At 47.0% G+C, this 25,000-nt stretch overlaps 1 pseudogene across 1 annotated transcript in view; it reads left to right on the forward strand.

Annotated features, from left to right (window-relative positions):
* The first annotated feature begins 1,428 nt into the window (after positions 1–1,428).
* Positions 1,429–25,000, forward strand: part of LOC106579704 (uncharacterized protein C8orf34 homolog) — a 154,499-nt pseudogene continuing 130,927 nt past the window's right edge. Inside the window, exon 1 of the transcript XR_014381715.1 lies at positions 1,429–1,982. The product of XR_014381715.1 is annotated as an uncharacterized protein C8orf34 homolog (transcript). The remainder of the gene's footprint in view (positions 1,983–25,000) is intronic.

The following is a 25,000-nucleotide window of genomic DNA, read 5'->3' on the forward strand; positions in this document are numbered from 1 at the left end:
CTCTCTCTCTCTCTCTCTCTCTCTCTCTCTCTCTCTCTTTATATCCCTCTCCCTTTCTCTCTCTCTCTCACCCTCTCTCTCTCTATATATATCCCTCTCCCTTTCTCTCTCTCTCTCTCTCTCTCTCTCTCTCTCTCTCTCTTTATATCCCTCTCCCTTTCTCTCTCTCTCTCTCTCTCTCTCTCTCTCTCTATATCCCTCCCTCTCCCTTTCTCTCTCTCTCTCTCTCTCTCTCTCTCTCTCTCTCTCTCTCTCTCTCTATATATATATATATCCCTCTCCCTTTCTCTCTCTCTCTCTCTCTCTCTCTTTATATCCCTCTCCCTTTCTCTCTCTCTCTCCCTTTCTCTCTCTCTCTCCCTTTCTCTCTCTCTCTCCCTTTCTCTCTCTCTCTCCCTTTCTCTATCTCTCTCCCTTTCTCTCACTCTGACTATGTTTCTGTCTCTCTAGCTCTCTTTCTGTCCATTTGTCTGTCCTGTGTCTGTCTCTTGCCAGTTGGGCTCCCGAGTGGCGCGGTGGTCTAAGGCACTGCATCTCAGTGCTAGAGGCGTCACTACAGACCCTGGTTCAATCCTGGGCTGTATCACAACCGGCCGTAATTGGGAGTTCCATAGGGCGGCGCACAGTTGTCACAGCGTCTTCTGGCTTAGGGTTTGGCCGGAGTAGGCCTTCATTGTAAATAAGAATTAGTTCTTGACTGACATGCCTAGTTAAATAAAGGTTAAAAAAAACTCTATTGCTCTCTCACCAATGTAGGCTGCAGCAGACATCACAGAGGACAGACCACACACAGACAACAGACCAGACCACAGACAGAGGACAGACCACAGACAGACCACAGGCAGACCACAGACAGATCACACACAGACCACAGACAGACCACACACAGACCACAGACAGATGACAGACCACACACAGACCACAGACAGACCACACACAGACAGATGACAGACCACACACAGACCACAGACAGACCACACACAGACAGATGACAGACCACACACAGACCACACAGACAGACCACACACAGACAGATGACAGACCACACACAGACCACAGACATACCACAGACAGACCACAGACAGAGGACAGACCACAGACCACTCACAGACCACTGTGCCAGCCAGGCACCTTTCCACAAGCTGCTGAAGAACACAGGCCACCCACAGAAACACATTTCCCATTGCCATGCAAATGAGGTGAAAATCATTTTGTTGAGCAGAATAGAACACATCTGTTCCCCATTTATTCCGTATTCCATACGCATTATGCTCATGTGAAAAGCATCTGTACAGGACAGGAGGAGTGTGTATTTTACTAGGTGAATCATGCCCAGGACAATCTTTCAACAAGCGCATCACCGTGTGTTGTGTAGCTAGGATACAGTGCAGCTGCGCAAAAAAAGCCGCACCGTTTCTGTCACATCCCTGTCTGTCTTTCGGGACCGTTAAAATACCGGGCACGGGTAAACAATCAGGGGGAGTGACCGACCCTCTCATCCACTGATACCACTCTCAGCCAATGAGCAGAAGATGCCTGATCACTGGTCAAATAACCGTTTTTTTTACCATTGGCTTGGAGGTGGAACAGGACCGTAGAGAGCCACTCAAGCATCGCTCCGGGGGGACGGTCCCGTGCTTCAGCTGTAGTAATCAAGTCGAATGGAGCGCAGCGCGGTAGTGTACCTGCTACTTTCCTTCCACTATGAGCGCGTCTGTCTCGGTGGAGAAAACGCACCGCTCTTAATAATAAAGCCCGATATCTGCGGTACGGTTCTTCTCTCTCTGCACTTGGCTACAGTTTTACAGTTCTAAAAGGTGTTTCGACTCTCGTTTATCTAGGTGGATGAATGCCGGATTCTGCCAGCACAGTTTGTACTCAGCACAGTAACGTTTAATATCTATAGTTTCTTCATGGCGTCTCAACAGCAGTCAAGAATTCAGTCTTATCTGGAGAAAAATAAAATTGGACCGTTGTTTGAGGTAAGTGCTCAAATCATCTGAACTAATACATTTCACATGTGCATGACCTGTTTTGCTGCAAGACAGCAATTTATCAACGTTAATAGTCTATGCTATGGTTTCTTTCAATGTTGTAACTTAGATTGATCAAATAACACCCGGAAGAAGCGCTTACTATTCAATATAAAAACTAGTTTAGGCCTATACCTATGAAAAGTATAAGAGACTGTCTCTGCATTGAATTGTGAAATACAGAGAGCGCGCTGTCAGCACAAACCTTCCGTCCGATAGCAGGTCATCACACAGATTCGATCTGCCTGCAAGATGATCAAAGGAAACCTGTAAGTCCAGCTCTTGGACAACACTATACATTAGTGGTTGTCTTGTTCCCAGACTTCCCCCGGAGAGGTGTTTCTCAACGCAGAACACAGTGGGCAAGGCAATAGCCTATAATTGTGTGAAGTAGGCTACTAGGTAAAGGAATAAAACGCTCGGCTGGAAAGTGAGGCTATACACTCACTGTGCTTTCGTCCTAGTGAAACAGATGTTTTTAATCATTGCATTTGTTGTGCTTTCATAGTCCAGTTTAAAGAAATGTGATTATTACAGAACGCTGGAGATAAACGCCGTTTAGCTGTAGAGTGTTGTAATGTCCTGTGCAGGCAGTGGCGGTTCTAGACCATTTCAACCTGGGGGTGGGGGGCCAAGCTAGGGCCAGTTGTACTGTTAGAGGGGCCAGTTACATTAGACGTTATTGTTGTCATATCGTTTTCTTCACTGCATTAGCAGGCAAAAGACCATGTTCATAATCATCATCGTTGCCACTGTCTAATAACAGATGTAAAAAAAGAAAGATAATTTTTTGCTATGTAAAAATTATTTCATACTCCACATTTAGGGAGGCCACAAGGGGGTCCAAAATTGTTGTCACAGGGGCACTGGCCCCTCCTGGCCCCCTCTCAGAACCGCCCCTGGTCCTGTGTGTCTGTGTAGGGAGTTTTTCATAACCCTGACGTCGCCAGGTATTTTACTATAGTTAGTAAATTGGCTTCACTGCCATTAGGACATTTCATCGATAGCCTATCTGGGTTGAAACATGTAAGGAGCAGAGAAGGGCAGAATAAAGACAGAATTGCAGCAAGTCATCTACCTGGAGGGCTATTTGATTGAAGTGCATGGTAAACTGTCAGTTTCAATAGATTAGATTTTCTTGTGGTTTGTCACTGGTGTCTGTTTTGAATGTGCTTCTACACCTGCATTGCTTGCTGTTTGGGGTTTTAGGCTGGGTTTCTGTACAGCACTTTGAGACATCAGCTGATGTAAGAAGAGCTTTATGAATACATTTGATTTGATTCTATATCAGTATGACATAATGACAGTATATTGACTACCACAGTACACAGCGTGGTATGATCTCCCAGCTATGCACACCCACACACACACCCACCCACCCACCCACCCAAACACACACGCATAAACACACACACACACACACACACCCACCCAGACACACACTAGCATAAACACACACACACACACACACACCCACCCACACACACGACACACACACACACACACACACACACACACACACACACACACACACCTACCCACACACACACACACACACACACACAACACACACACACACACACACACACACACACACACACACACACACACACACACACACACACACACACACACACACACACACACACCACATACACACACACACACACACACAGTGCATGTTAAACAGCGCTAGTAACCTGAGCCAGCCCAGCAGCATGGACAGCTGCTCCCTGTTAGTGACTAGTGTAGTACTGCTAGTGACTAGTGACTAGTGTAGTACTGCTAGTGACTAGTGTAGTACTGCTCACTGCTAGTTACTAGTGTAGTACTGCTAGTGAGTAGTGTAGTACTGCACATTGCTAGTGACTAGTGTAGTACTGCTAGTGACTAGTGTAGTACTGCTAGTGACTAGTGTAGTACTGCTAGTGACTAGTGTAGTACTGCTAGTGACTAGTGTAGTACTGCTAGTGACTAGTGTAGTACTGCTCACTGCTAGTTACTAGTGTAGTACTGCTAGTGAGTAGTGTAGTACTGCACATTGCTAGTGACTAGTGTAGTACTGCTAGTGACTAGTGTAGTACTGCTAGTGACTAGTGTAGTACTGCTCACTGCTAATGACTAGTGTAGTACTGCTAGTGACTAGTGTAGTACTGCTAGTTACTAGTGTAGTACTGCAAGTGACTAGTGTAGTACTGCTAGTGAACTAGTGTAGTACTGCTAGTGACTAGTGACTAGTATAATACTGCTAGTAACTAGTGTAGTACTGCTAGTGACTAGTGTAGTACTGCTAGTGACTAGTGTAGTACTGCTAGTGACTAGTGTTGTACTGCTCACTGCTAGTGACTAGTGTAGTACTGCACACTGCTAGTGACTAGTGTTGTACTGCTCACTGCTAGTGACTAGTGTAGTACTGCTAGTGACTAGTGTAGTAGTGCTAGTGACTAGTGTAGTACTGCTAGTGACTAGTGTAGTACTGCTAGTGACTAGTGTAGTAGTGCTAGTGACTAGTGTAGTACTGCAAGTGACTAGTGTAGTACTGCTAGTGACTAGTGCAGTACTGCTAGTGACTAGTGTAGTACTGCTAGTGACTAGTGTAGTACTGCACACTGCTAGTGGCTAGTGTAGTACTGCTAGTGACTAGTGTAGTACTGCTAGTGACTAGTGTAGTACTGCACACTGCTAGTGACTAGTGTAGTGTAGTACTGCTAGTGACTAGTGTAGTACTGCTAGTGACTAGTGTAGTACTGCTAGTGACTAGTGTAGTACTGCAAGTGACTAGTGTAGTACTGCTAGTGACTAGTGTAGTACTGCTAGTGACTAGTGTAGTACTGCACACTGCTAGTGGCTAGTGTAGTACTGCTAGTGACTAGTGTAGTACTGCTAGTGACTAGTGTAGTACTGCACACTGCTAGTGACTAGTGTAGTGTAGTACTGCTAGTGACTAGTGTAGTACTGCTAGTGACTAGTGTAGTACTGCTAGTGACTAGTGTAGTACTGCAAGTGACTAGTGTAGTACTGCTAGTGACTAGTGTAGTACTGCACACTGCTAGTGACTAGTGTAGTGTAGTACTGCTAGTGACTAGTGTAGTACTGCTAGTGACTAGTGTAGTACTGCTAGTGACTAGTGTAGTACTGCAAGTGACTAGTGTAGTACTGCTAGTGACTAGTGTAGTACTGCTAGTGACTAGTGTAGTACTGCACACTGCTAGTGGGCTAGTGTAGTACTGCTAGTGACTAGTGTAGTACTGCTAGTGACTAGTGTAGTACTGCACACTGCTAGTGACTAGTGTAGTGTAGTACTGCTAGTGACTAGTGTAGTACTGCTAGTGACTAGTGTAGTACTGCTAGTGACTAGTGTAGTACTGCAAGTGACTAGTGTAGTACTGCTAGTGACTAGTGTAGTACTGCTCACTTACATCATATCTGACTGCTAGCATAAGGTCATCTCTCCCTTTATATATATATATCTGTCTCTCTCCCTCTCTCTCTCTCTGTCTCTCTCTCTCTCTCTCTCTCTCTCTCTCTCTCTCTCTCTTTCCCTCTCTCAGGACATTGCACTTTACTGTGCTCAGGGAAACCATATTATTTATTGTGACTTGTGTTTTTAGAAGGCACTTTCATGTTAAGGCCTGGTCGGTGTTTGTGTCTCTCTAAGATGTGATATAACCATCAATCACTCAAATGTATTTATAAAACCTTTTTTTTTTTTTTTTTACATCAGCCAATGTTAAAAAGTGCTGTACAGAAACCTAGCCTACAACCCCAAACAGCAAGCAATGCAGATGCAGGAGCAACATTAAACCCCCAGGGTGTTTAGCCTTCCTCCTGAGAGGTCTTGGTCTCCAAGTGAACCTGGAAATGAGGTCATCCTGTATTTATTATGCATGTACAGTAGACAGTAAGCAACACCATGACAGATGGTCCCCAGCATCATCTCTCTCTCTCCCTTTCCCTCTCCCTCTCTCCCTTTCCCTCTCTCTCTCTCCCTTTTCCCTCTCCCTCTCTCCCTTTTCCCTCTCCCTCTCTATCTTTTCCCTCTCTCCCTCTCTATCTTTTCTCTCTCTCCCTTTCCCTCTCCCCTCTCTCCCTCTCCCTCTCGCTCTCGCTCTCCCTCTCTCCCTTTTCCCTCTCTCCCTTTCTCTTTTCCCTCTCTCCCTTTCCTTTTCCCCTCTCCCCTCTCTCCCTTTTCCTTCTCTCCTTTTCCCTTCCCCTCTGCCTTCTCTCCCTTTCCCTCTCTCCCTTTCCCTCTCTCCCTTTCCCTCTCTCCCTCTCCCTCTCTCCCTCTCCCTCTCTCCCTCTCCCTTTTCCCTCTCTCCCTTTTCCCTCTCTCCCTTTTCCCTCTCTCCCTCTCCCTTTCCCCTCTCTCCCTTTTCCCTCTCTCCCTTTCCCTCTCTCCCTCTCCCTCTCTCCCTTTCCCTCTCTCCCTCTCCCTTTTCCCTCTCTCCCTTTCCCTCTCTCCCTCTCCCTCTCTCCCTCTCCCTCTCTCCCTCTCCCTTTTCCCTCGCTGCCTTTCTCTCTCTCCCTCTCCCTTTTCCCTCTCTCCCTCTCTCCCTTCCCCTCTCCCTCTCTCCCTTTCCCTCTCTCCCTTTCCCTCTCTCCCTCTCCCTCTCTCCTTTTCCCTCTCTCCCTCTCCCTCTCTCCCTCTCCATTTTCCCTCTCTGCCTTTCTCTCTCTCCCTCTCTCCCTTCCACTCTCCCTCTCTCCCTCTCCACCTTCCCCTCTCCCTCTCTCCCTCTCCCTCTCTCCCTCTCTCCCTTCCACTCTCCCTCTCTCCCTCTCCACCTTCCCCTCTCCCTCTCTCCCTCTCCCTCTCTCCCTCTCTCCCTTCCCCTATCCCCCTCTCCCTCTCTCCTCCCCCTCTCCCTCTCTCCCTCTCCCTGAGTGTCAGTTTCAATATGTGTGTCATATTAGCCTTTAAACGTGTGATTAAAAATCACAATAGAAATATTGAAAAGTGTCGAGGTATATTTGTCGAAAGAATACGCTTCATTCTATAAATTATAACATTCACTACCCACTAGGCATTGAATGGACAATGAATTAACGTTGTTTCCATGTCATTTCAACAAAAGAAAATCAATTTGATGCCGTTGAATCAACGTGGAAAACTGATTGGATTTGCAAAAAGTCATCAACGTAATGGAAATTTCACCCAACTTTTAATTTAAGTCCAGTAGCATGGTGAAATGTTTTGTTGAATTCAGAGTAGTTAACAACTCAACCAAATGAAAAGCAAAACTAAACATGGAACTGACATCTGTGCCCAGTGGGTCTATGCTACGGCGTAACCGGCTGCCCTTTGGGAGAATAACATACCAGCATCTCCCAATCAAACAACTACTCTTTCCCAATTATTTAGTTTTCTCTAGAAAATGTGCCTTTTTCATTCTGATGTTCTACCCAGAGCTCTGTATCCCACCCACTATCTCTGTATCCCACCCACTAGCTCTGTATCCCACCCACTAGCTCTGTATCCCACCCACTAGATCTGTATCCCACCCACTAGCTCTGTATCCCACCCACTAGCTCTGTATCCCACCCACTAGATCTGTATCCCACCCACTAGATCTGTATCCCACCCACTAGATCTGTATCCCACCCACTAGCTCTGTATCCCACCCACTAGATCTGTATCCCACCCACTAGATCTGTATCCCACCCACTAGCTCTGTATCCCACCCACTATCTCTGTATCCCACCCACTAGATCTGTATCCCACCCACTAGCTCTGTATCCCACCCACTATCTCTGCATCCCACCCACTAGATCTGTATCCCACCCACTAGCTCTGTATCCCACCCACTATCTCTGTATCCCACCCACTAGATCTGTATCCCACCCACTAGCTCTGTATCCCACCCACTAGCTCTGTATCCCACCCACTAGCTCTGTATCCCACCCACTAGCTCTGTATCCCACCCACTAGCTCTGTATCCCACCCACTAGCTCTGTATCCCACCCACTAGCTCTGTATCCCACCCACTAGCTCTGTATCCCACCCACTAGATCTGTATCCCACCCACTAGATCTGTATCCCACCCACTATCTCTGTATCCCACCCACTATCTCTGTATCCCACCCACTAGATCTGTATCCCACCCACTAGATCTGTATCCCACCCACTAGATCTGTATCCCACCCACTAGCTCTGTATCCCACCCACTAGATCTGTATCCCACCCACTAGCTCTGTATCCCACCCACTAGATCTGTATCCCACCCACTAGCTCTGTATCCCACCCACTAGATCTGTATCCCACCCACTAGATCTGTATCCCACCCACTAGATCTGTATCCCACCCACTAGCTCTGTATCCCACCCACTAGATCTGTATCCCACCCACTAGCTCTGTATCCCACCCACTAGATCTGTATCCCACCCACTAGATCTGTATCCCACCCACTAGCTCTGTATCCCACCCACTAGATCTGTATCCCACCCACTAGATCTGTATCCCACCCACTAGCTCTGTATCCCACCCACTAGATCTGTATCCCACCCACTAGCTCTGTATCCCACCCACTAGATCTGTATCCCACCCACTAGCTCTGTATCCCACCCACTAGATCTGTATCCCACCCACTAGATCTGTATCCCACCCACTAGATCTGTATCCCACCCACTAGATCTGTATCCCACCCACTAGCTCTGTATCCCACCCACTAGATCTGTATCCCACCCACTAGATCTGTATCCCACCCACTAGCTCTGTATCCCACCCACTAGATCTGTATCCCACCCACTAGATCTGTATCCCACCCACTAGATCTGTATCCCACCCACTAGCTCTGTATCCCACCCACTAGCTCTGTATCCCACCCACTAGCTCTGTATCCCACCCACTAGCTCTGTATCCCACCCACTAGATCTGTATCCCACCCACTAGCTCTGTATCCCACCCACTATCTCTGTATCCCACCCACTAGATCTGTATCCCACCCACTAGCTCTGTATCCCACCCACTAGATCTGTATCCCACCCACTAGCTCTGTATCCCACCCACTAGCTCTGTATCCCACCCACTAGCTCTGTATCCCACCCACTAGCTCTGTATCCCACCCACTAGCTCTGTATCCCACCCACTAGCTCTGTATCCCACCCACTAGCTCTGTATCCCACCCACTAGATCTGTATCCCACCCACTAGCTCTGTATCCCACCCACTAGCTCTGTATCCCACCCACTAGCTCTGTATCCCACCCACTAGATCTGTATCCCACCCACTAGATCTGTATCCCACCCACTAGCTCTGTATCCCACCCACTAGCTCTGTATCCCACCCACTAGATCTGTATCCCACCCACTAGCTCTGTATCCCACCCACTAGCTCTGTATCCCACCCACTAGCTCTGTATCCCACCCACTAGATCTGTATCCCACCCACTAGCTCTGTATCCCACCCACTAGCTCTGTATCCCACCCACTAGATCTGTATCCCACCCACTAGCTCTGTATCCCACCCACTAGCTCTGTATCCCACCCACTAGATCTGTATCCCACCCACTAGCTCTGTATCCCACCCACTAGCTCTGTATCCCACCCACTAGCTCTGTATCCCACCCACTAGATCTGTATCCCACCCACTAGCTCTGTATCCCACCCACTAGATCTGTATCCCACCCACTAGCTCTGTATCCCACCCACTAGCTCTGTATCCCACCCACTAGATCTGTATCCCACCCACTATCTCTGTATCCCACCCACTAGCTCTGTATCCCACCCACTAGCTCTGTATCCCACCCACTAGATCTGTATCCCACCCACTAGCTCTGTATCCCACCCACTAGCTCTGTATCCCACCCACTAGCTCTGTATCCCACCCACTAGCTCTGTATCCCACCCACTAGCTCTGTATCCCACCCACTAGATCTGTATCCCACCCACTAGATTTGTATCCCACCCACTAGATCTGTATCCCACCCACTAGCTCTGTATCCCACCCACTATCTCTGCATCCCACCCACTATCTCTGTATCCCACCCACTAGCTCTGTATCCCACCCACTAGCTCTGTATCCCACCCACTAGCTCTGTATCCCACCCACTAGCTCTGTATCCCACCCACTAGCTCTGTATCCCACCCACTAGATCTGTATCCCACCCACTAGATTTGTATCCCACCCACTAGATCTGTATCCCACCCACTATCTCTGTATCCCACCCACTAGCTCTGTATCCCACCCACTAGCTCTGTATCCCACCCACTATCTCTGTATCCCACCCACTAGCTCTGTATCCCATCCACTATCTATGTATCCCACCCACTATCTCTATATCCCACCCACTAGCTCTGTATCCCACCCACTATCTCTGTATCCCATCCACTATCTTTGTATCCCACCCACTACCTCTGTATCCCACCCACTATCTCTGTATCCCACCCACTACCTCTGTATCCCACCCACTATCTCTGTATCCCACCCACTATCTCTGTATCCCACCCACTACCTCTGTATCCCATCCACTATCATCCACTATCAGATCATATATTAAGGTAATCCCAACAGGAAAAGAGCAGACTATATATTAAGGTAATCCCAGCAGGAAAAGAGCATATTATATATTAAGGTAATCCCATCAGGAAAAGAGCAGATTATATATTAAAGTAATCCCATCAGGAAAAAAGCAGATTATATATTAAGGTAATCCCAGCAGGAAAAGAGCAGACTATATATTAAGGTAATCCCAGCAAGAAAAGAGCAGACTATATATTAAGGTAATCCCAGCAGGAAAAGAGCAGATTATATATTAAGGTAATCCCAGCAGGAAAAGAGCAGATTATATATTAAGGTTATCCCAGCAGGAAAAGAGCAGATTATATATTAAGGTAATCCCAGCAGGAAAAGAGCAGACGATATATTAAGGTAATCCCAGCAGGAAAAGAGCAGATTATATATTAAGGTAATCCCAGCAGGAAAAGAGCAGATTATATATTAAAGTAATCCCAGCAGGAAAAGAGCAGATTATATATTAAGGTAATCCCAACAGGAAAAGAGCAGATTATATATTAAAGTAATCCCAGCAGGAAAAGAGCAGATTATATATTAAGGTAATCCCAGCAGGAAAAGAGCAGATTACATATTAAAGTAATCCCAGCAGGAAAAGAGCAGATTATATATTAAGGTAATCCCAGCAGGAAAAAATCTGATTATATATTAAGGTAATCTCAGCAGGAAAAAATCAGATTATATATTAAGGTAATCCCAGCAGGAAAAGAGCAGATTATATATTAAGGTAATCCCAGCAGGAAAAAATCTGATTATATATTAAAGTAATCCCAGCAGGAAAAGAGCAGACTATATATTAAGGTAATCCCAGCAGGAAAAGAGCAGACTATATATTAAGGTAATCTCAGCAGTCTAAGGTTCCATCCCAAATAGCACCCTATTCCCCATAAAGTGCACTACATTTGACCAGAGCTTTACTTGCTCCGAAACAGTATTAAGAAAGAGTTTCACAGCCGTATGTCAGTTAAGCCTTGTGTGGTGTTTGGGTCTATGGGACCCATGTTCAATGTTTACTAAAAGAAAAATGATACAATTAATTACTTTTACAACCTGAGACTCATTTTCTATGAAGAACATGTAAAATAACACATTTTCATACGTTGTATCGAAATAAATAAATAAAATACGGTATTTTCCCACATTATACCCCAGCCAGGTGCAAACTGGGGGAGGGACACAACAAATAAATAGATTTGCATGTGTGGCTCCTTACCACAATCAATCAGTATGGCAAAAATAATCTCTGCCCAGAGGGCCTTAGAAATATTTTTTTTGCAGAGAGAGAAACTAGTGTGGAAGGAGCATCTTCCACTTTGGAAGATGAAGAATTTTCTGAATATGAGGATCATGTCTCTGTCAATTCGGAGTCTGACAGTGAGTTGGAAGAAGAGGATGAGATTGACCCTCAACCAGCCCCAGGCCCAGCCCGTCAGCAACTAGCCACAGGCCCAGCCCGTCAGCAACCAGCCCCAGGCCCAGCCCGTCAGCAACCAGCCCCAGGCCCAGCCCGTCAGCAACCAGCCCCAGGCCCAGCCCGTCAGCAACCAGCCCCAGGCCCAGCCCATCAGCAACCAGCCCCAGGACCAGCCCGTCAGCAACCAGCCCCAGGACCAGCCCGTCAGCAACCAGCCCCAGGACCAGCCCGTCAGCAGCCTGCCCCAGGACCAGCCCGTCAGCAGACAGCCCCAGGCCCAGCCCGTCAGCAACCAGCCCCAGGACCAGCCCGTCAGCAACCAGCCCCAGGCCCAGCCCGTCAGCAACCTGCCCCAGGACCAGCCCGTCAGCAACCAACTTATCAGCAGCCTACAGGAGGAGAAATATGGATGTCAAATTGTTTTGAAATTGATTGGTCTTCTTGCCCAAGGAATGAGCCACCCGGCATGGCTGCCGTGTGATGAGGATGCAACCAGGGCCGACGCGGATGGCGGTTACTCATGTGCAGGACAAAAAGTATTATTTTTAACTGTTCATCCCAGACACCATCCAGAAAATAATTTTGGACTGCACTAATTTGGAGGGAAGGCATGTTTTTGGAGAGAGATGGAAGGAGATGGACCTAACTCATTTACATGCATACTTTGGGGTTCTTATCCTTGCTGTTGCGCCTTCTTCACCACGCTGTCTGTGTGGGTGGACCATTTCAGTTTGTCCGTGATGTGTACGCCGAGGAACCTAAAACTTTCCACCTTCTCCACTACTGTCCCGTCGATGTGGATAGGTGGGTGCTCCCTCTGCTGTTTCCTGAAGTCCACAATCATCTCCTTTGTTTTGTTGACGTTGAGTGTGAGGTTATTTTCCTGACACCACACTCCGAGGGCCCTCGCCTCCTCCCTGTAGGCCGTCTCGACGTTGTTGGTAATCAAGCCTACCACTGTAGTGTCGTCTGCAAACTTGATGATTGAGTTGGAGGCGTGCATGGCCACGCAGTCATGGGTGAACAGGGAGTACAGGAGAGGGCTGAGAACGCACCCTTGTGGGGCCCCAGTGTTGACGATCAGCGGGGTGGAGATGTTGTTTCCTACCCTCACCACCTGGGAGCGGCCCGTCAGAAAGTCCAGGACCCAGTTGCACAGGGAGGGGTCGAGACCCAGGGTCTCGAGCTTAATGATGAGCTTGGAGGGTACTATGGTGTTAAATGCTGAGCTGTAATTGATGAACAGCATTGTTACATAGGTATTCCTCTTGTCCAGATGGGTTAGGGCAGTGTGCAGTGTGATTGCGATTGCGTCGTCTGTGGACCTATTGGGGCGGTAAGCAAATTGGAGTGGGTCTAGGGTGTCAGGCAGGGTGGAGGTGATATGATCCTTGACTAGTCTCTCATAGCACTTCATGATGACGGAAGTGAGTGCTATGGGGCAATAGTCGTTGAGAGCTGTTACCTTAGCTTTCTTGGGAACAGGAACAATGGTGGCTCTCTTGAAGCATGTTGGAACAGCAGACTGGGATAGGGATTGATTGAATATGTCCGTAAACACACCAGCCAGCTGGTCTGCACATGCTCTGAGGACGCGGCTAGGGATGTCGTCTGGGCCAGCAGCCTTGCAAGGGTTAACACTTTAAATGTTTTATTCATGTTGGCTGCGGTGAAGGAGAGCCGTGTCAAAGCGAGCAAAGAAGTTGTTTAGTTTGTCTGGGAGCAAGACATCGGTGTCCACAACGGGGCTGGTTTTCTTTTTGTAATCTGTGATTGACTGTAGAGCCTGCCACATAAATCTCGTGTCTGAGCCGTTGAATTGCGACTCCACTTTGTCTCTATACTGACCCTTAGCTTGTTTGATTGCCTTGCGGAGGGAATAGCTACACTGTTTGTATTCGGTCATGTTTCCGGTCGCCTTGCCATGATTAAAAGCAGTGGTTTGCGCTTTCAGTTTTGTGTGAATGCTACCATCAATCCACGGTTTATGGTTAGGGAAGGTTTTAATAGTCACCGTGGGTACAACATCACTGATGCACTTGCTAATAAACTCGCTCACCGAATCAGCGTATACATCAATGTTGTTGTCCGATGCTATGCGGAACATATCCCAGTCCACGTGATCGAGCAATCTTGAAGCGTGGAATCAGATTGGTCGGACCAGTGTTGAACAGACCTGAGCACGGGTGTTTCCTGTTTTAGTTTCTGTCTATAGGCTAGGAGCAACAAAATGGAGTCGTGGTCAGATTTTCCGAAAGGAGTGCAAGGGAGGGCTTTGTATGCATCGCGGAAATTAGAGTAGCAATGATCCAGAATTTTGCCAGCCCGGGTCGCGCATTCAATATGCTTATAATATTTTGGGAGCCTTGTTTTCAGATTAGCCTTGTTAAAATCCCCAGCTAAAATAAATGCAACCTCAGGATATGTGGTTTCCAGTTTACATAGAGTCCAATGAAGTTCTTTCAGGGCCGTCGATGTGTCTGATTGGGGGGGATATACACGACTGTGATTATAATCGAAGAGAATTCTCTTGGTAGATCATTCGGTCAGCATTTGATTGTAAAGAATTCTAGGTCAGGTGAACAAAAGGACTTGAGTTCCTGTATGTTGTTATGATCACACCACGACTCGTTAATCATAAGGCATACACCCCCGCCCTTCTTCTTACCAGAGGGATGTTTGTTTCTGTCGGCGCGATGCGTGAAGAAACCAGGTGGCTGTACTGACTCTGATAACGTATCCCGAGTGAGCCATGTTTCCGTGAAACAAAGAATGTTACAATCTCTGATGTCTCTCTGGAAGGCAACCCTTGCTCGAATTTCGTCACCTTGTTGTCAAGAAACTGGACATTGGCGAGTATTATACTCGGGAGCGGTCAGCGATGTGCCTGTCTACGGAGCCTGACCAGAAGATCGCTCTGTCTACCCCTTTTGCGGCGCCGTTGTTTTGGGTCGCCGGCTGGGATCCGATCCATTGTCCTGGGTGGTGGACCAAACAGAGGATCCGCTTCGGGAAAGTTGTATTCCTGGTCGTAATGTTGGTATGTTGACGTTGCTCTTATATCCAATAGTTCCTCCCGGCTGTATGTAATAAGACTTAAGATTTCCTGGGGTAACAATGTAAGAAATAACACATTAAAAAAACAAAATACTGCATAGTTTCCTAAGAACTCGAAGCGAGGCGTCCATATCTGTCGGCACCAAATCTCCCTCCCGCTTCGATAACCGAAACACCAGACCAGCTCGGAGGCAGAGAGACAAGCTAGCTGTAATCAGTTCAGTATGGGAGAAGTGGGTGGACCGCCTTTCCCTGTTTTACAAACCTGGGCCCAATGTTACTGTTGATGAGCAGCTTATGCCATTTAGGGGCTGCTGCCCCTTCAGGCAGTACATACCGTCTAAACCCGCAAAATATGGAATAAGATCTGGGCTGCCTGTGATGCTGCTTCATCATATGTATGGAACTTGCAAGTTTATGTTTGAACTGAGGGATTGTCAGGAATATGTAGTACAGTATAGAGCAATGGAGGCTGGTAAGAGGAGCTATAGGAGGACAGGCTCATTGTAATGGCTGGAATTGTAGGGACCGACGCTGGAGTAGAGAAGCAGGTACGGGGAGTCAAACATTTAATCAGAAACAGACATGAAACAAGACAGGAACAGCGTCAGCACACGGGTATACAAGGACATATGACAATCAATGCTGAAGCAGGGAAAGGAGCGGCGGGAACAGACAGATTTGGCGGTGGTAATGAAAGAGGTGATTGAGTCCAAGTGAGTCCAATAATCGCTGATGCGCGTGACGAGGTTAGCGGGTGTGCGTAATGATGGTGGCAGGAGTGCGTAACGCTTGGGAGCCTGGCGCCTTCGAGCTCCAGGGCTGGGAGAGCGGGAATCAAGCGTGACAGGAATGAAATAAATGGAACGGTATGAAACACATCAAATGTATGGAAACCACATTACAATAAGCCGGTCCTCCTATCCCACCAGCCTCCTCTGAAATAGAGGCAACTGAAAGGTCTGTACTATATAAAAACCACAGAATGTTGCCAGTTCTTCAGAGAAGTATGCTTTTGCCTGTTAGTTTCACTGGTGCAGTTCTCTTAATGAGAAACTGTATATGTTTCAGAGGATAGGAATTAGATAGGAGCTTTAGAACTTGTCCCAAATGTACTATTCCCTTTTTATAAGTGCACTACTTTTGACCAAGACCCAAATAGGGAATAGGGTGCCATTTGGGATACAGTCCTTAGTTATATTCAGTTCTTCCCAGGAGGAAACTACTCCTTAATTAATGTGTTGGTCAGGGAAAGTCTTATCAGCCGAAGGACATATGGGGAAAATGCTAATGTATAGACGACAGAAAACAATCTTTGGCAAAAAAATAAAAATAAATGCTTAATTATCTAGCAAGAATGAAAGTTGTTCTTCTGTTCAATGTGTACATTGAACTAGCTAAACAACAATATGTGTTGACTGTTCATGCGTCCCAATTTGCACCCTACTCCCTGTAGTGGACTACATTTAAACAGAGCCCTGTCAGGGGCCATTTGGCACACAAATCATTGGTTTTCACAGACATTTCGTTTCGTTCATTTTAGATGATGTAGTGTTGAGATGAATTACAGTAGATTCTACAGCATGACCAGCTAATGGGCGTCTTCAACCTCTCCCCGGTCCCAGTCTGTAATACCTACATGTTTCAAGCAGACCCACCATAGTCCCTGTGCCCTAAGAACGCCAAGGTAACCTGTCTAAATGACTGGCCGCCTCTAGACCCACTTCAAAATCGCATACCGCCCCAACAGATCCACAGATTATACAATCTCTATTGCAATCATCCACACTGCCCTCTCCCTCTCCCACCTGGACAAGAGGAACACCCAACTCCAGTCCCCCAGTACCCCCAACAGCCCAACTCCAGTCCCCCAGTACCCCAACAGCCCAACTCCAGTCCCCCAGTACCCCAACAGCTCAACTCCAGTCCCCTGGTACCCCCAATAGCCCAACTCCAGTCCCCCAGTACCCCAACAGCCCAACTCCAGTCCCCCGGTACCCCCAACAGCCCAACTCCCCCAGTACCCCAACAGCCCAACTCCAGTCCCCCAGTACCCCAACAGCCCAACTCCAGTCCCCCAGTACACCCAGCAGCTCAACTCCAGTCCCCCAGTACACCCAACAGCCCAACTCCAGTCCTCCAGTACCCCCAACAGCCCAACTCCAGTCCTCCAGTACCCCCAACAGCCCAACTCCAGTCCCCCCAACAGCCCAACTCCAGTCATCCAGTACCCCAACAGCCCAACCTCCAGTCCTCCAGTACCCCCAACAGCCCAACTCCAGTCCCCCCAACAGCCCAACTCCAGTCCCCTAGTACACCCAACAGCCCAACTCCAGTCCCCCAGTATATCCAGCAGCCCAACTCCAGTCCTCCAGTACCCCCAACAGCCCAACTCCAGTCCTCCAGTACCCCCAACAGCCCAACTCCAGTCCCCCCAACAGCCCAACTCCAGTCATCCAGTACACCCAACAGCCCAACTCCAGTCCCCCAGTACCCCAACAGCCCAACTCCAGTCCTCCAGTACCCCCAACAGCCCAACTCCAGTCCCCCCAACAGCCCAACTCCAGTCCCCTAGTACACCCAACAGCCCAACTCCAGTCCCCCAGTATATCCAGCAGCCCAACTCCAGTCCTCCAGTACCCCCAACTGCCCAACTCCAGTCCCCCAGTATATCCAGCAGCCCAACTCCAGTCCCCCGGTACCCCCAACTGCCCAACTCCAGTCCCCCAGTACCCCCAACAGCCCAACTCCAGCCCTCCAGTACCCCAACAGCCCAACTCCAGTCCTCTAGTACCCCCAACAGCCCAACTCCAGTCCTCCAGTACCCCCAACAGCCCAACTCCAGTCCTCCAGTACCCCCAACAGCCCAACTCCAGTCCTCCAGTACCCCCAACAGCCCAACTCCAGTCCCCCCAACAGCCCAACTCCAGTCCCCCAGTACACCCAGCAGCTCAACTCCAGTCTCCCAGTACACCCAACAGCCCAACTCCAGTCCTCCAGTACCCCCAACAGCCCAACTCCAGTCCTCCAGTACCCCCAACAGCCCAAATCCAGTCCTCCAGTACCCCCAACAGCCCAACGCCAGTCCCCCAGTACCCCCAACAGCCCAACTCCAGTCCCCCAGTACACCAACAGCCCAACTCCAGTCCCCCAGTACCCCAACAGCCCAACTCCAGTCCTCCAGTACCCCCAACAGCCCAACGCCAGTCCCCCAGTACCCCCAACAGCTCATCTCCAGTCCTCCAGTACCCCCAACAGCCCAACTCCAGTCCTCCAGTACCCCCAACAGCCCATCTCCAGTCCTCCAGTACCCCCCAACAGCCCAACTCCAGTCCTCCAGTACCCCCAACAGCTCATCGCCAGTCCGCGTTGGGGGAACTGGAGGATGGAACCACTGCCCTACATAGCGCACTACTAGTACACTACTAGCGAGTGAGAGTGAGTGAGTGAGAGTGAGTGAGAGTGAGAGAGATATCTGCATTAGGTATCTCTCACAGACCAGACAGACAACTGTGATCTGCATTAGGTCTCTAACAGAATCCGTGGAGTGACCAAATTGAATGCTGCGGAGACACACGAAGATGTCAATAAAATCCATCTGATGGAGAATGATTGCATTCCCACTGGTCGTAATTGATCATGACTACACAACAGCCGAATTGAAGCTGTAACCCATTTCATTTATGGGTCAGGTTGTCTCTGAAGAGCACTGTCTGAATTCATGAGAGAGACAGGGATGAAATGAGACAAGATAGCGAGAAGATCCTATATCTAACAGCAGATCCTATATCTAACAGTAGATCCCATATCTAACATCATATCCTATATCTAACAGCAGATCCTATATCTAACAGTAGATACCATATCTAACAACAGATCCTATATCTAACAGCAGATCCTATATCTAACAGTAGATCCCATATCTAACAACAGATCCTATATCTAACAGCAGATCCTATATCTAACAGTAGATCCCATATCTAACAACAGATCCTATATCTAACAGCAGATACTATATCTAACAGCAGATCCCATATCTAACAACAGATCCTATATCTAACAGCAGATCCTATATCTAACAGCAGATCCTGTATCTAACAGCAGATCCTTCCTATATCTAACAGCAGATCCTATATCTAACAGCAGATCCCATATCTAACAGCAGATCCTATATCTAACAGCAGATCCTATATCTAACAGCAGATCCTATATCTAACAGCAGATCCTATATCTAACAGCAGATCCTATATCTGAAAACAGATCCTATATCTAACAGCAGATCCTATATCTAACAGCAGATCCTATATCTAAAAACAGATCCTATATCTAACAGCAGATCCTATATCTAACAGCAGATCCTATATCTAACAGCAGATCCTATATCTAACAGCAGATCCTATATCTAACAACAGATCCTATATCTAACAACAGATCCTTCCTATATCTAACAGCAGATCCTATATCTAACAGCAGATCCTATATCTAACAGTAGATCCTATATCTAACAGCAGATCCTATATCTAACAGCAGATCCTATATCTAACAGCAGATCCTATATCTAACAGCAGATTCTATATCTAACAACAGATCCTATATCTAACAACAGATCCTTCCTATATCTAACAGCAGATCCTATATCTAACAGCAGATCCTATATCTAACAGTAGATCCTATATCTAACAGCAGATCCTATATCTAACAGCAGATCCTTTATCTAACAGCAGATCCAATATCTAACAACAGATCCTTCCTATATCTAACAGCAGATCCTATATCTAACAGCAGATCCTATATCTAACAGCAGATCCTATATCTAACAACAGATCCTATATCTAACAGCAGATCCAATATCTAATAGCACACAGTAGTCTACACACACACGCAAATGCAGCAGCACACACAGACACATCAGCACAAGCGTATGCACACACACACACACACACACACACACACACACACACACACACACACACACACACACACACACACACACACACACACACTCGCTCTGTTTCTCTTGTCAGACAAGCCTCGTCCGTGAGGTGACTGTCTCCATATCAAATCAAACCTTAATAAGATCTTTAAAGGTCAACTGCCCCTTAGAACCAACTTCTCTGGTCGATATGATTCAGAAACATAGGATACGATCACTTAAAGTCAGTCTCGTCCAAAACTGAGTTTTGGAAGTGAGTTTGTCACGACTTACAGGAGGGTTGGGTATGGATTAAGATCACTTTCCCAGTGCCCACTATCGAGAGTAGCAGCTGTGTTGACTGCATTCTATCAGCTGTGTTGACTGCTCTCTTTCAGCTGTGTTGACTGCTCTCTTTCAGCTGTGTTGACTGCTCTCTTTCAGCTGTGTTGACTGCTCTCTATCAGCTGTGTTGACTGCTCTCTATCAGCTGTGTTGACTGCTCTCTATCAGCTGTGTTGACTGCTCTCTATCAGCTGTGTTGACTGCTCTCTATCAGCTGTGTTGACTGCTCTTTATTAGCTGTGTTGACTGCTCTCTATCAGCTGTGTTGACTGCTCTCTTTCAGCTGTGTTGACTGCTCTCTATCAGCTGTGTTGACTGCTCTCTATCAGCTGTGTTGACTGCTCTCTATCAGCTGTGTTGACTGCTCTCTATCAGCTGTGTTGACTGCTCTCTGTCAGCTGTGTTGACTGCTCTCTATCAGCTGTGTTGACTGCTCTCTGTCAGCCTGTGTTGACTGCTCTCTGTCAGCTGTGTTCTCTATCAGATGTGTTGACTGCTCTTTATTAGCTCTGTGCTGAATCCAATCAGAGCAACCAGAAGCTCCCGTCCATTACACAACGCCAGAGACGTGTTAACATACGACAACACGTCACCAATGTTGAAATAACCAATAACCAACCCCTAAGCCCTTTATGGAGTGGCCACTTGCTGATGTGTTTGATAGTGTCAATCACTCCATTCTGACACTTGAATTGAGATGATCTGAGAGCACCTGGTTCACAACTGCAACTTGTCAATATTCTAAAACTCATTCCTCAGCATCTTCTACCCCCCACGCTTCCTATTCTGTCTGTCTGTCTGTCTGTCTGTCTGTCTGTCTGTCTGTCTGTCTGTCTGTCTGTCTGTCTGTCTGTCTGTCTCTGTCTCTGTCTCTGCTCTCTCTCTCTCTCTCTCTCTCTCTCCGTCAATTCAATTCGCTTTATTGGCATGACGTAACAATATACATATTGCCAAAGCTTATTTTGGATATTTACAATATAAAAATAAATAAAAAATGAGAATCAAATATTGTCAACGGGACAACAGTAACAACAATAACCAAGGGTCAAAATAACCATATATTCAACAATAACAATAAGCATACAGTAGAGGACATGTGCAGGTTGGTTGGTCTGTCAGACACTGTCCCTCAACTTATGGCAGGCAGCAATGTAGTGCGCTGCCAACCCACAGCTCTCTGCGTCCTCCCCCAACAGGACGGGGAGCCTATCCTCATCAGAGAGGTCTTTGAAACCTTGAATAAGGGTTTCAAATTTGGGGAAATGACACTCTCTAATTGTTTTATATTTTTGACATTTTGTCAGGAAATGCAGCTCCGTCTCAGGTTCTGCTGTGGTGCAGTGGCTGCACAGCCTTTCCTCTACAGGGAGCCAGGTTTTCCTGTGTCTACCCTTCTCAATAGCAAGGCTGTGCTCACTGAGCCTGTACTTTGTCAAGGTTTTTCTAAGGTTTTGATCAGTAACCATGGTCAAATATTTAGCCATAGTGTACTGTCGATTTAGGGCCAGATAGAACTGCATTTTGATTTGTGTTTGTGCTTGTGTTTCCCAATAAGCAATGTAGTTTTGTTTTGACTGTGTTGTAATTTGGTTTATTCTGATTGATTGGATGTTCTGGTCCTGAGGTTTCAGTGTGTTAGTAGAACAGGTTTGTGAACTCAGCCCCAGGACCAGCTGGATGAGGGGACTCTTTTCTTTGCTCAGCTCTTGGCATTGCAGGGCTTGGTAATGATATGAGAGGGGGTCACTGTATTTTAGATGTTTCCAAAACTTAATTGCTCTTTTTTGAGTTTTTATTATTAGTGGATATTGGCCTAATTCTGCCCTGCATGCATTGTTTGTAGTTTTCCTCTGGACACGTAGGAGAATCTTACAGAACTCTGCATGTAGGGTTTCAATGGGGTGTTTGTCCCATTTGATTAAATCTTGTTTTGCAAGTGGACCCCAAACCTCACTGCCATAAAGTGCAATTGGTTCAATGACATATTCAATTAGTTTTAGCCAAATTTTAATAGGTATTTCAATTTGAATTTGCTTTTTAATGGCGTAGAATGCCCTGCGTGCTTTCTCTCTCAGTTCATTCACTGCCTCATTAAAGTGTCCAGTTGAGCTTATTTTTAAACCTAAGTAATTGTAGTGTGTGCAGTACTCTATATATTTTGTACCAATTGAGAACTTTGGTCTAATTCCCTGAGATCTGGATCTTCTCTGGAAAATCATTATTTTAGTCTTTTTGGGGTTTACTGCCAGGGCCCAGGTCTGGCAGTACTGCTCTAGCAGGTCCAGGCTCTGCTGTAGGCCATGTGCTGTGGGTGACATCAGGCATAGGTCATCTGCGAAGAGTAGGCATTTAACTTCTGAATTGTGGAGTCTAACACCAGGGGCTGAGGATTTTTCTAGAATAGTGGCCAATTCGTTAATGTAAATATTGAATAGTGCAGGGCTCAGATTGCAACCCTGTCTCTCTCTGTCTCTCTGTGTCTGTCTCTCTCTTTCTCTCTGTCTCTCTCTCTCTTTCTCTCTCTCTCTGTCTCTCTCTGTCTCTCTCTCTCTCATCTCTCTCTCTCCCTGGTCTCTCTCTCATCTCTCTCTCTCTCTCTGTCTCTCTCTCTATCTCTCTCTCTCTCTCATCTCTCTCTCTCTGTCTCTCTCTCTATCTCTCTCTCTCTCTCATCTCTCTCTCCCCTGGTCTCTCTCTCCCCTGGTCTCTCTCTCTCTCATCTCTCTCTCCCCTGGTCTCTCTCTCTCTCATCTCTCTCTCCCCTGGTCTCTCTCTCATCTCTCTCTCTGTCTCTCTCTGTCTCTCTCTCTGTCTCTCTCTCTCTCTCTCTCTCTCATCTCTCATCTCTCTCTCCCCTGGTCTCTCTCTCTCTCATCTCTCTCTCCCCTGGTCTCTCTCTATCCTCCCAGAGCGGTGGATGGCAGGCCTAAAGCTGTGTGTTCAGACAGTCATTTCTCTAGTAATGGCTAGTGCTGGGGGCTGGGATTAACCAAACACTGTCTCATACTTATTAACTAATTCAGACACACACACGGTTACTGGTATTAACCCAACACAGTTATATAAGCATTTAACTCATTCAGACCTTCTGTTATCTCATTAAATGCTTCCTGGCTGTCAATAAAACTATTAAAAAACATCTGTGTATTGTTTATTGCTTTTCCAGCCTGATGGCTGTGTTCTCTCTTTATGCTCCCCCAGCTTTCCTCTCTTCCATACCATCTCCCCTTCTCTTCTCCTGCTGATTCAGACAGACTCCTCTCCTCCATCCTCCACCAGAACAGAGACATTCATCACTCGTTCATTCTTCTTCTTCTCCTCCACATCCCTTGTTCCTTGTCCCCTGTTCCATGTTCCCTGTTCCCTGTCTGCTGTTCCATGTCCCCTGTTCCTTGTTCCATGTCCCCTGTTCCCTGTCCGCTGTTCCATGTCCCCTGTTCCCTGTCCGCTGTTCCATGTCCCCTGTTCCTTGTTCCATGTCCCCTGTTCCCTGTCCCCTGTTCCCTGTTCCCTGTTCCATGTCCCCTGTTCCCTGTTCCCAGTCCACTGTTCCATGTCCCCTGTTCCCTGTTCCCTGTTCCTTGTTCCATGTCCCCTGTTCCATGTCCCCTGTTCCCTGTTCCCTGTCCGCTGTTCCATGTCCCCTGTTCCCTGTTCCCTGTTCCTTGTTCCATGTCCCCTGTTCCATGTCCCCTGTTCCCTGTTCCCTGTCCGCTGTTCCATGTGCCCTGTTCCTTGTTCCATGTCCCCTGTTCCATGTCCCCTGTCCCCTGAACCTTCAATCTCTTCTATTATTAAAGCTACTTTAGTGCGACAGCAACATTTAGCAACAACGACACGGTCTTGGTGAGGAGAATGAACGAGTGATGAGAGAAAGAGAGAGGGGGTGATTGTCCCTTTAGGAGTCTTTGAGAGCTGGTCCCCCTCTCTCTCAGCTTTTCTGTTAGTGGCACCAGACTTCTAGAGCTATCGGTCACACACTGTCCTTTACTATGTATAACACACACATCACCATTGTTACTATGTTTAACACACACATCACCATGGTTACTATGTTTAACACACACATCACCATGGTTACTATGTTTAACACACACATCACCATGGTTATTATGTTTAACACACACATCACCAAGGTTACTATGTTTAACACACACATCACCATGGTTACTATGTTTAACACACACATCACCATGGTTACTATGTTTAACACACACATCACCATGGTTACCATGTTTAACACGCATCATGTAACGCTCGTCGTAAGGAGTAGACCAAGGTGCTCAGGATAAATATTTATTATACTCTGAACACTAGACAAAACAATAAACAAAGGAAACACGAACGTCACGTTCTGTAGGCTTCACTGAGCAATACAAAAACAAGATCCCACAAACCCCTACTTAAGTATGATCTCCAATTAGAGACAACGAGGACCAGCTGCCTCTAATTGGAGATCATCCCAAAGAAACCCGCATAGAAATACCCAAACTAGAACCTAACAACATAGACATAGAAAACATAGAATAAACCCCCCTGTCACGCCCTGACCTACTCTACCATAGAAAATAACAGCTCACCATGGTCAGGACTTGACACATCACCATGGTTACTATGTTTAACACACATCACCATGGTTACTATGTTTAACACACATCACCATGGTTACTATGTTTAACACACATCACCATGGTTACTATGTTTAACACACACATCACCATGGTTACTATG

The sequence above is a fragment of the Salmo salar genome, chromosome 19, assembly GCF_965601325.2.
Source record: "Salmo salar chromosome 19, fSalSal1, whole genome shotgun sequence".
Lineage (NCBI taxonomy): Eukaryota > Metazoa > Chordata > Actinopteri > Salmoniformes > Salmonidae > Salmo > Salmo salar.